At 32.3% G+C, this 10,766-nt stretch overlaps 1 protein-coding gene across 5 annotated transcripts in view; it reads right to left on the reverse strand.

Annotated features, from left to right (window-relative positions):
* LOC100881142 (paired box protein Pax-6) overlaps positions 1-10,401 on the reverse strand; it is a 136,040-nt gene extending 125,639 nt beyond the window's left edge. For 2 of the 5 annotated variants that reach the window (XM_076540499.1, XM_076540500.1), the window contains exon 1: positions 9,803-10,401. The gene's annotated coding sequence lies outside the window, so the exon portion shown is untranslated. Of the gene's footprint in view, positions 1-6,710; positions 6,915-9,802 lie in introns of those variants that run through there. The other 3 variants (XM_076540498.1, XM_012292853.2, XM_076540497.1) reach the window with 3 other exon arrangements.
* Positions 10,402-10,766: the final 365 nt, after the last annotated feature.

Genomic DNA, 10,766 nt, shown 5'->3' on the forward strand with positions numbered 1-10,766 from the left:
ATAAAATGAAAATATTAATTGTTAAAATTTCATTCCAATATAACCTGGCTTTTTATCTCTGCGCTTGAAAATATGTCTGTATACTTCTAAAAATGTATTTTCTCTGAAATATCACTTAATATTAATAAGTGCAGACATGAAGTATGCAAGATTTTGATCATGAAGGTTATGCACACAGAAGTCGGAAATTTAGATACTTGAACACTATGCAATTTAAAAATTTAATAATTTGTCAATTTAGGAATTTTTAATCATCAAATTTTGTTCCGCTCACATTACAAAATTATAAAGTATAGAACTTCAGATATAATGTATAACATTTTAAGTTGCAAATTTAGAAATTTATTAATTTGGGAATTTGATGACATTGATACTTGGAAATTTAGAAATTTTTAAATTTTAAAATTTAAAAAAAGGAATTAGAGTCATTACATTATATAATTTTGAAACCTAACAGTTTGGTAATTGAAATAAATAAACTTTACAAATTTGATGAGTTGGAAATTTTGTCATTAAGTAATAGAGATATCAAACCTTATAATTTTAAGATTTAAAGAGTTGATTATTTAAATAAATTAAAGTTTGAAAATTAAAAAACTTAGAAATTCGGAAATTTGGAAATTTGGGAATTTGGAAATTTGGAAATTTGGAAATTTGGAAATTTAGAAATATAGAAATTTTTAAGCATTCTGAAATTCTGAAGTTCTGAAAACTAAAATTCTGAAACCCTACAATTTGGAAATTCTAATATTCTAAACTTCTGAAATTTAGAAATTTATAAATGTTAAATTTTTAAGTCTAGAAATTTAGCATATTAATAGTTGAAATATTTGTGGACTTACAATTGGAGCTGTGAAAATTTAGTAATTAAAAAATTTATAAATATGGGAATTTGAAAACTTTAAAACTAATAATCTATAAAATTGAAAAATTGGAAAATTGAAAAATTGAGAAATTAAAATTAATAAATGTAGCAGTCTATTACCCTGTAGTTGAAAGTAAGCAGAAGATTACTCGAAAAATTTCAGACGTTGTTCAATATTTTCCTTGAAAATTATGATTGCATCAGAAAGTTTTCTGCTCCGTTACACTTTTCCAAATTTACTTCATAAAAAAATGATGTATTCATTTCTATGCACTATACAGTATCTTTTTAAAAACAATAAGAATGCAGTAAATGTTACTTTTCAACCTTCACAAAGATGCTTGTCTGTAAATGTAGTACTTGTATTTATTTTTGTACTTCGCTCGTCGAATCAAGTGGTGGTCTTTGATACTTCCCCCATTCACGATAACCGGTGTTAAATCATCAATTCACTATACGCTTTTTACAATTGTTTTGAATAAGCAAGCTTCCGGTGTGCGGATGATCCATTTCGTTCTCGCGTCCCATTGAGACGTCACCCTCTGTCGTCCATACTTTGACACGCGTACAGAAAACAAAAAAGAAATCCTGATTTTAGGATTAATTAAGTCCTAATTAAATCGCTACTCTTCCGTTTTTTATCCTTTGTTATGACTCATAATACACGCGTTCGAAAAATGGAGGAATAATACGCTGAAAAGTTTTCACAGTTTTAAATTCCATTTTTATACCATTTACGTTTCTCATAAAGACATTCATAGTTTATTTAAAACAATGTTCAAAGAATTATTAAAAATATTATTCACAAGTATTTATTCGAAGCATTTGTAACATTTCAGGATAGTTTTAGAAAGTTTCTTGGAAAAGACATTGAAGGGTGGCTCAAACATAATTTTTTTTGCTCTCACTCTCTGCAAAGTTAGTGCTTTGAACAATGTCATTTTGAATTTTTCAGCTCAAATTTTTCATTTTTTTTTTTAATATTAAATGTTTAGTGGGTGAAGCCAAATATTTGTTGAGCTCTAGCACCCGTTTACAAGTTATCACGAAATAATTATTTAATTTCAAATGTGGTGTATAAATTGTTCCATACAAATAAATAATTATCTAAAAAGTAAGAATTATATAAGACCTACGAAGTATCTCACGAATTATAATATATTCTTGAATATAACTCTCGCAGTAAATTAAAATCTGTGAATTTATAAATAAGCAATTAATGATTTAAAAAATGTGCTTATTCCTAACTAAATAAATTTAATAAACGCTATTTGATATCGATTGTGCAAATACAAAAATTTTCAAACATCCAAAGAAATCAATTTAATTAATCGCTATAGCACGAATATAATCACTGAACACAAAGCGTATCGTTTTAATAAATCCAATCGTTTAAGTGGAATTATAAAGTGGATGAAATTTGATCACAAAGAAATTGTTTCGAATTATTCGCAAGCGTGTACGGTTTCGGTGTGTTCAAAGGGTCGAAGAGTACAAAACGCGAATCGAAAGAAAAGGAATGGTATTTGTAGGGAAGAAGGATAGAAAGGGAAAGAAATAAGGGAATATGACGGCAAAAGAGAGAAAATGAGACGAAAAGGGAGAAAAGTACATCGCGTTCGCACATTGTGCAAGAGGATTACCTCGGATTATGCGCGACTGAGCGCAAACAAGATCTCGCTGGCTTGTGTTTACAAGACGCCAACAAGCTGTCAATTTACTCAACTCCGACTCGCTCTATTTATCTTCGTCGATTTGCATTACGTCACGGCGCTATTAAGCGCAAAAAGCGAAACTAGGATTTACAAAGATCCAACGATAATCCGCTCTTAGAGCAATATTTTTAATCTGACACCGTAACCCGCTGGGGATCAGGATTAATTGGGGTGAAAGAGAACCACGGAGATTTTCAATTTTGTGACTTCATCGTTCGGAAATTGATCAAATTGGTAATTCACAATTTTTTGACTTTGGAAATTTCGAAATTTGGGAATATATCACATTTTGAAGGTATAAAGATTTAAAAATTTGAAAATTTGAAGACACCGAAAGTTGAAAATTTTCTGATTAGAATATGGAAATTTACGATGTTTAGAAAGAGAACAATTTGAAAATTCTCAAATTTGCAAATTTAGACATTTCCAAATTTATAAATACCCACATTATTACCTCCTCAAGTTATTAAATTTACAAATTTCCAAACAACTGATTTATTTCCAAATTTCTAGATTCCCAAAATATCAAATTCCATAATTTCGAAATTTCTAAACTTCAAATACTAAAATACTGAATTTCTAATCCTCTAATTTTTTATTTCCAAATTTTTCAAATTTAAAAGTTCTGAAATTCTCTAAATGTTCAAATACAGAAAATTCTAAAATTCTAAAAATGTAAAAACATAGAAATTTCAAATTTTCAAATTAATTTTGCAAATTAACAACCAAATTGCCAAACAATCATTAATATCTCTTAGTTGTATTTAATATACTATTGCTAGAAAGTAATTTTCCGTTCTAATTCAATTTAATAGTGTTTGCCAAAAAAAATATCGAATAAATAAACAAGAGTTGAAAGACAGTGTTCGCAGCGGGTTTCTCGGCTGAGAACAATAATTTGAATCACGTAGCATGGCTCTGCTAGTTCTTTAACGCGTGGTAACAACGCGAAACAACGGGACAGGTTGGTATTATACAGACGGATGGTAATAGGTTCCATATCCACGAGCTACCGGCGCATTATGCTTTACATTTCCGGCGAAACACTGTTAATGGCACCAGCACCCACCACCACCACCACCAGCGACACTGTAATACACGGGCAAACCCGCAAGAATTAACTGCGAGGGTGCAGTGATTTCCGCTACCATTCTATTTCGCTTACGCGCATTAATTAATAATCTCGTTGCAAATTCGTTTAAATTAATAGTAGCTAAATGTCATATTTATCTTATTAACGGGGACTGAAATAAATATGGTTGGTAGGACGAAAACTTAAAAGATCATCTTTTGATTATTAAATGTTACAAATGTTTGTCGCTTACAAAAGTGTGCATAATTGAAATATTTTCGTACATATTAAGTAAAAAGTAAATACAAGTAAAATTATTTACTGTCTTTGTAAACGAAATTCGTATTTTGAGTTAGAAGAAGATTTGGAGCACTTCTTTTGCGCCATTGCAAATAACGACTGGCGGGAAATTTGAAAACGAGATTTTTATTTTTATTACTTTAACAACAAAGTACTATTTTATCTGACAATAAGAATATTATATTGTATAATATATATAAATAAGAAATGATATTAAGGTATTGTATTTTACCTGCAATACTTCATTTCTTTCTTTGATTTCCCTACAATTTTAACAATAGTACATCTTAAAACTCAAAATTTATTTCTTTAAATACTGTCTAAATTAATTAAATTAAAAACGATGATATCATTTATTAATTTATACCATAATTATGTATTATAATGACTATAACAAAATAAACTAATCAAATGTTTTATTTTCTTTTTTTGATAATATAAATAACAATTAAATGACATGTATTTATTTCAATGCAACATAAAAGTACATATTTCATCTTAGAAGTTCACTGTTTAAAATGCAAGCTCGACAGAAGTTTATTGAAGATTCAGAATCATTTTCGATATGATAGTTTTTAGATATGCAAATAAATGGAGAGACGCTTCATTGATCAACGCTAATGCACATATGTATATCGTTTGCACGATATCTACGGGTGCTTAACGACACGTTAATAATATGTATAGTTAACTGGCTGTTAAACGATTATAGATCTTATGGAAGCCTTTCCAAGCGTATAAAACGATTTGCGTTAACGTAATTCCAGCGTTCTACCGTGAAAATCACTACTTATGTTCTTCTAACATGTTCCTGGGTAACCACCTCTACTTTCTAAAATCCTATTTCAGTTTACGCTATATTTACTACACACGATATATTGCAGATTACACTAAGCATACAGATTTATAAGTTCTTAAGAATATTTTAGGGTTTAAAAATATTTGTCTTTATGAATGTTTACTGAACTTTATATATTTCAAAGAAATCAAATTTATAAACACATTTTCAAATTTTTAAATCTTTGGATATATAGTTAGATTTTCAGATTTCTAAATTGACAAAATTGCTTAATTCAAAATTTTTAAATTTATAAATTTCGGAATTTATACAAACTTTTTCAAAGTTTACAAATTTTTAACAACCAAATTTTGAAATTTTTAAAATCGTAGATTTCTAAATTTTCAACTGTTAAATTTGGGAACTTACGATTTACAATTGTTTAAATTTGTAAATTGTTCTAATTTCAAAATCTTTTAATCTCAAATTCCTAAATTCCTCAATTCTGAAGTATTCAAATTTCCAAGTTTTCAAACTTCTATTTCTTCATCTACTTTTCCAAATTTTTCAATTTCTATACCCTAAATTTCAAAATCCTTCAAGACTCAAATTTCAAAATAGTCAAACGCCAAATTCCTAAATCCCTAAATTCCTAAGTTCTCAAGTTCCCATGTTTCGAAATTTTCCAATTTCCAACATCAAAGTTCCTAAATTTTCAAATTCCCAGAATTTCAAGCTTTCAAACTTCAAATTCCTGCAGATTTCTAAATTTTGAACTGCTGATTTCTAAATTTCCACATTCTTAAATTTTTAAATATCCGTACTTCAAGCTTCAAAATTGCTTAAGTTTCCAAACCTCTAAATTTCCAATTTTCAAAATTTCTAAATGTTTAAATTTTTTCACTTCATATTCTTAAATTTCACAAATTTACAAATTTTCCAACCGCAAAATACCTAAATTTCTAAATTTTCCAAGATCAAACTTACAAATTCCGTAGTTGCCAAATTTTCATATTTTTAGTTTGCAAATTTCTAAATATTTGAATTCGCACAATTCTAAATTTTCAACCCCCACATTCACAAATTTTTCAATTCTAAAATGTTAGAATTTCCACACTTTACATTCGAAAATTTCTCAAATTTAGAAAATCCCAATACTCAAATTCTGAAATTTTCAAACACAAAATTTCTAATCCGCTAAATTTCCAAATTTATCAATTTTCGTAGTCCTAAGTTTCGCAAATTTCAAAGAACACTCATACACAAATACTGAAATTTCTCAATCCCCAAATACCCAAATTTCGAAATTTTCAGATCCCAAATTCCTAAACTCTGAAATTTCCAAATTTCCAAATTTCCAACTTCCCATATACTTAAATCCACCTTCTAAAATTTAGGTTGCAATCTACAATACGATATCTATAAAATTGCAGACATCGCAGTCTAAAATAGCAGACATCACTATATCACAAATGAGAAAACCATCCGCAAAAAATTTACAACCAATAATATCCAATTTCAAAGATATTTGCAAACGTTTTATGTCCGAAAAAGTGGATCCCCTTGAGGGTCCATCGAAAGAGCATAATCGATCGAGCCGCACACTACGTAATCAATATACAAACGCACGTACGCGATAGCACAAAACAATTTTTAAGCGTCGAAACCAAAAACTACTCTAGAAAAGTCCCGTTGAACAACGAACCCTCTCGAGCCGAGGCAAGGCGCGTTCACAATGTGCCCGTCGAATGTCACCGCGGGGTGTCCAACACTTGTACTGTCGGCCATTCAACCAGGCTTCGTTCGCTTCACGGATTTTACACGGCAAGTCATGTAGTCTATTGCCTAATTACACCATAATACTATACACCGGCAATGACGAAAGAGAGTGTACGTGTGCGTGTGCGTGTGTGGTGAGGGTGCATCGTCGCGTGCAAACGGGAAAACAGCGAAACAGAGAGACAGTGAAGCTCAACGTACCGTTCAATCACATTCATCTCTGATATAGCGGCCGTATAGAAAGCGTATTGTGCCTTAAGCTGCATTATACGCTACGCGTATGCAATCTGCGTCCTCGCACACCGTGTATAACCCTGATACTGACTATTAAGCGGCAAGACACCGCCGGAAGGGGTTGTTCCTTTTCTCTATACCGCCGCTTTCGTTTCTTAGAAACTGAATTATGGTCGCGGATAAAATTTAAGTTCTCGTTAGATACACTGATGACAGGTACTAGTTGGATTAATTATGGGTGACGCACCTTGTGTGTCATGTACTGATTAACATTTCACAATATTAGAATATATTTTTATGTGAGTATGACCTTTCATTTTAAAATAAAAATTTTTTAATTCTGATAAATGATACTAATAGAAAAATAGCGGTATACGTTTTTTATTAAAAAATTTATTTAACAATAGTATTGAACATTAGGACATCATTGCAAGGGGTTGTTTCCCTTTTTTACACCGCCGCTTTTTCCGAAACTTAGTTATTTTCAAATAAAATTTGGATCCACATGATAAAATCTAATGGCTATACTCTTCAGATTAATAATGCATGACGCACTTTGCGAGTCACATAGTAATTAATCCAGAAATGCAGAATTTTTGCAATGTTGTACAAAATGCATTGTTAAGTTTTTACAACTAATACTAGTATCGCAATGAGTATTTTTTATGAAAAATAAAAAGTATTTAAATATGTTCCTGATTGAATACATGTATCTTAATCAGTTGATAGTCATGACGCACTGTGTGAGTCACTGATTATCACATGCAGATTTCTCTAACATTAACCAAATTATTTAAAAATGTTACTAATTCATAAAGGCAAATCTGTACTCTTTTGAGTAACAAGTAATCACGTATGCATATAATAAACCACTGGTTGTTCGCATTTCACATCGTTTCTGTTATTTTGAAATAAAATTGCTCTTCCAAATTCTCACAAATAATACTAATAAAAGAATAAGTTTTTGTTAAAGGAATTTGATTGAAAATAATACTAATTATTAAACGGAAAGACACCGCCGGAAGGGGTTGTTCCTTTGACGTATACCGTCGCTTTCGTTTCTCGGAAACTGACATATGCTTTCGAGTACATTTTAGATTTTCACAGTGGAACACTTTAGTGAGTATAAAAATGTATTTTTTAAATTAACAAGAAATATGTGATTACCTAAATTAACATATGACATATGTTGAGAAAAACTAACCCCGTGTTACACGATTTTTTCAATACTAACAAAAATATACTTTTTAAAACTCTCACAAGTAAATCTAATAAGACAATAATAATGCATAAATAGTTTTTTATTGAAAAAATTGGTTTGAAAATGATAATCACTAGTGGGTGACAAGGCACCGCCGGAAGGGGTTGTTTCTCAACGACCGTCGCTTTCGTTCCTTGGTGACTGATTCACGTTTTCCGATAGATTATAATTTTTCACTTGACGACACATAAGTACATGTCACATTAATCAATACAGGTACTCGTGCCATTTTTTTTATTAACAATTAACCGTTTCATATAATACACAGTACCGATCTGTAGTTTCGTTTTCGTAACATTCATAAAAATATGTATTTTAAAACTCTTACGAATCTAAAATGTAAATTTTGTTACATCTAATAACAAAATAAAAATATTTATAATAAAATAACAAAATATTTTCGTTTTAAAAGAAGCTCAATTAAAAATGAAATTGAGCATTAAACGAGAAGTCACCGCCGGAGGGGATCGAACATTTTTTCTTCGACCACCGCCGCTTTCATTTCTTGAAAATTAATTAATGTTTTCTCGCGAAATTTTAATTTTCAACTGTCAATAATTTAAGTACGCTACTATAAACGTTTATTATGTACACAAGAGAATAAAGAAAGTAAAAGTGGTGGACAACATAATTATTTTTCAGGATCAAATACCTATGTAATCATTACTGATAAATTTTTATATCGTTCGAAATGATGAAGAATTAAAATTGTATAAGCAGTGGGAAATTTATTGCTCCGGATTGAATAATTTTTTTATTTGGAATTTTCGATTTTGGGTTTCGAAAATTAGAGAAATAAAAATTAGGGGTTTTGAAAGTTTGGTAATTTGCAAGTTTGGGGTTTTAAAAATTTCGGAATTTGAAACTAAAATTTTGGAAGTTGAAAAATCTGTAAGTTTTTTACTTAGCAAATTTGGGGCTTCACAAGTTGGAAAACTTGTAGATTTTGAAAAATTCATTGGTCTTGAAAATAGAAATTTGCTAGCTTCGGATTTTGAAAATTTAGAATTTGGGAATTTCGGAAATTTGTAAACTTGGAATTTCGGAAGTTGAAGAATTTGGGAATTTGTGATTTTTGGATTTGGAAATTTGGTAACTGAAGGATTCAATTTTACAGTCTACGAAATTAGAAATTGGATAAATAAAAAATTTGAAGATTTAATAGTTTAAAATATTGAAATGTAGAAATTCAAAAGTACGAAATTTGAAATATAAACACATTACATTTTCGAATCTACGACTCTAGAAACGTCACAATTTGGACATCTGACAAACAAATTCTCAAATTTCCAAATTTATTTACAATTTCGAAATTTGAAAATTGGAAATCTAAAAGTTTACAAATACTCGGTACCACACAACAAAATCCCTAACATAGAATATCCCATGCATCAAATCTTCTGCAACCCACAATCGAGTATCCTCCTTATCCTTCTTCCAAACTCCTAAAACCTCTAATTACCAAACCTGACTAATACCTCCCTTGAAAACGATCATTCTTCAAAAATAAACTTCTCCAAATGTACTTATTAAACGTTCTCCAAATTTTGTACTTATTGAATGTTCTCCAAATTCTGAACTTATCCAACGTTCTCCAAATTTTGTACTTATTGAACGTACTCCAAATTCTGAACTTATCGAACGTTCTCCAAATTCTGTACTTAATAAACGTTCTCTAAATTCTGGCTTCATTAGATCCTTAACTAGACCGTGTTAGTAAGTAATACTAATAATTTAGTAATATTACGATAGTTTGGCATCGGAGAAACAACACCGTACGAAGCACGTGACTACATACCAAAAGCAGCCGTCGGCAGCCGTTTCCCGGATCGGCTTCCGGTGCTGGCAGCACCGCAGATCACAATCGTTCTTCACAATTTTCACGAGCAAACGCACCAGCGTGTTGCTGCAGTCACTCTCGGGCACTCTCAAACTTAGTCACGTGTCGATCGGTCGGGAAAGCTGGTAATAAACTTAACAAACAATCGGCAACGTAAACATTCCTGTACGCAAATAAAAACGTGTCCCATTCACTGTACACGTATCTTCGATCGGTTCGATCGTCGCTAAATTATTGAAGAACGTATCGCGAGCACGCAGGTAAACGCACCATGGGGGTGGCTCCGCACGATCCGCACGAGCGCAGCACACGTGCTGCTCTGCAGCGTGATTCTTCTGCTCGCCGTGGCTCTCTCTCTCCACAGAGAGAGCCCGTGCAGACAGGGGGCAAACGGCGAACGAGAAACGGAGACAGAGAGCGAAAGAGAGACAAAGAGAGAGAGAGAGAGAAAGAGAGAGAAAGAGGGGGAGCAGACAAGAGAAGTGGGCAACAGCGGGCACCGCTGGCCGTGGAAATATTATTAGGTAAAGCACACGCACGGACTGGCACGCAACGACTTGCGGACTCTCGTTGGGTCGTGTGCTGGCGACCCTGCGATTCGTGTTGGTACCCCGAGTGAGCCGGACCAATGGGCGAGGGTAACGTTGCCACCACCACACTTCCACGACCAGGACAGTGGGGGATGCTGGCTCCGCTTCGTGACATCATCGATTCTGAATGGTGGAAATGCTCAACCGTGCGGAAGGCTCATCGGAGGGCGCGTGTTCGCGCAGGCGCACAGAGAATGCCCGCGCAACAAACGGGGAAGAACCGCACCGTGAGATAAGTTCGCGCCAGATGGAGACCGACTGCTTCGCCGGTCGGTGACTGCCTTTCAAATTCAAACACGGGATTTTCGTTTACATACGCACTGAGTGGCTTT

This window comes from Megachile rotundata, chromosome 15 (assembly GCF_050947335.1).
Source record: "Megachile rotundata isolate GNS110a chromosome 15, iyMegRotu1, whole genome shotgun sequence".
Classification (NCBI taxonomy): Eukaryota; Metazoa; Arthropoda; class Insecta; order Hymenoptera; family Megachilidae; genus Megachile; species Megachile rotundata.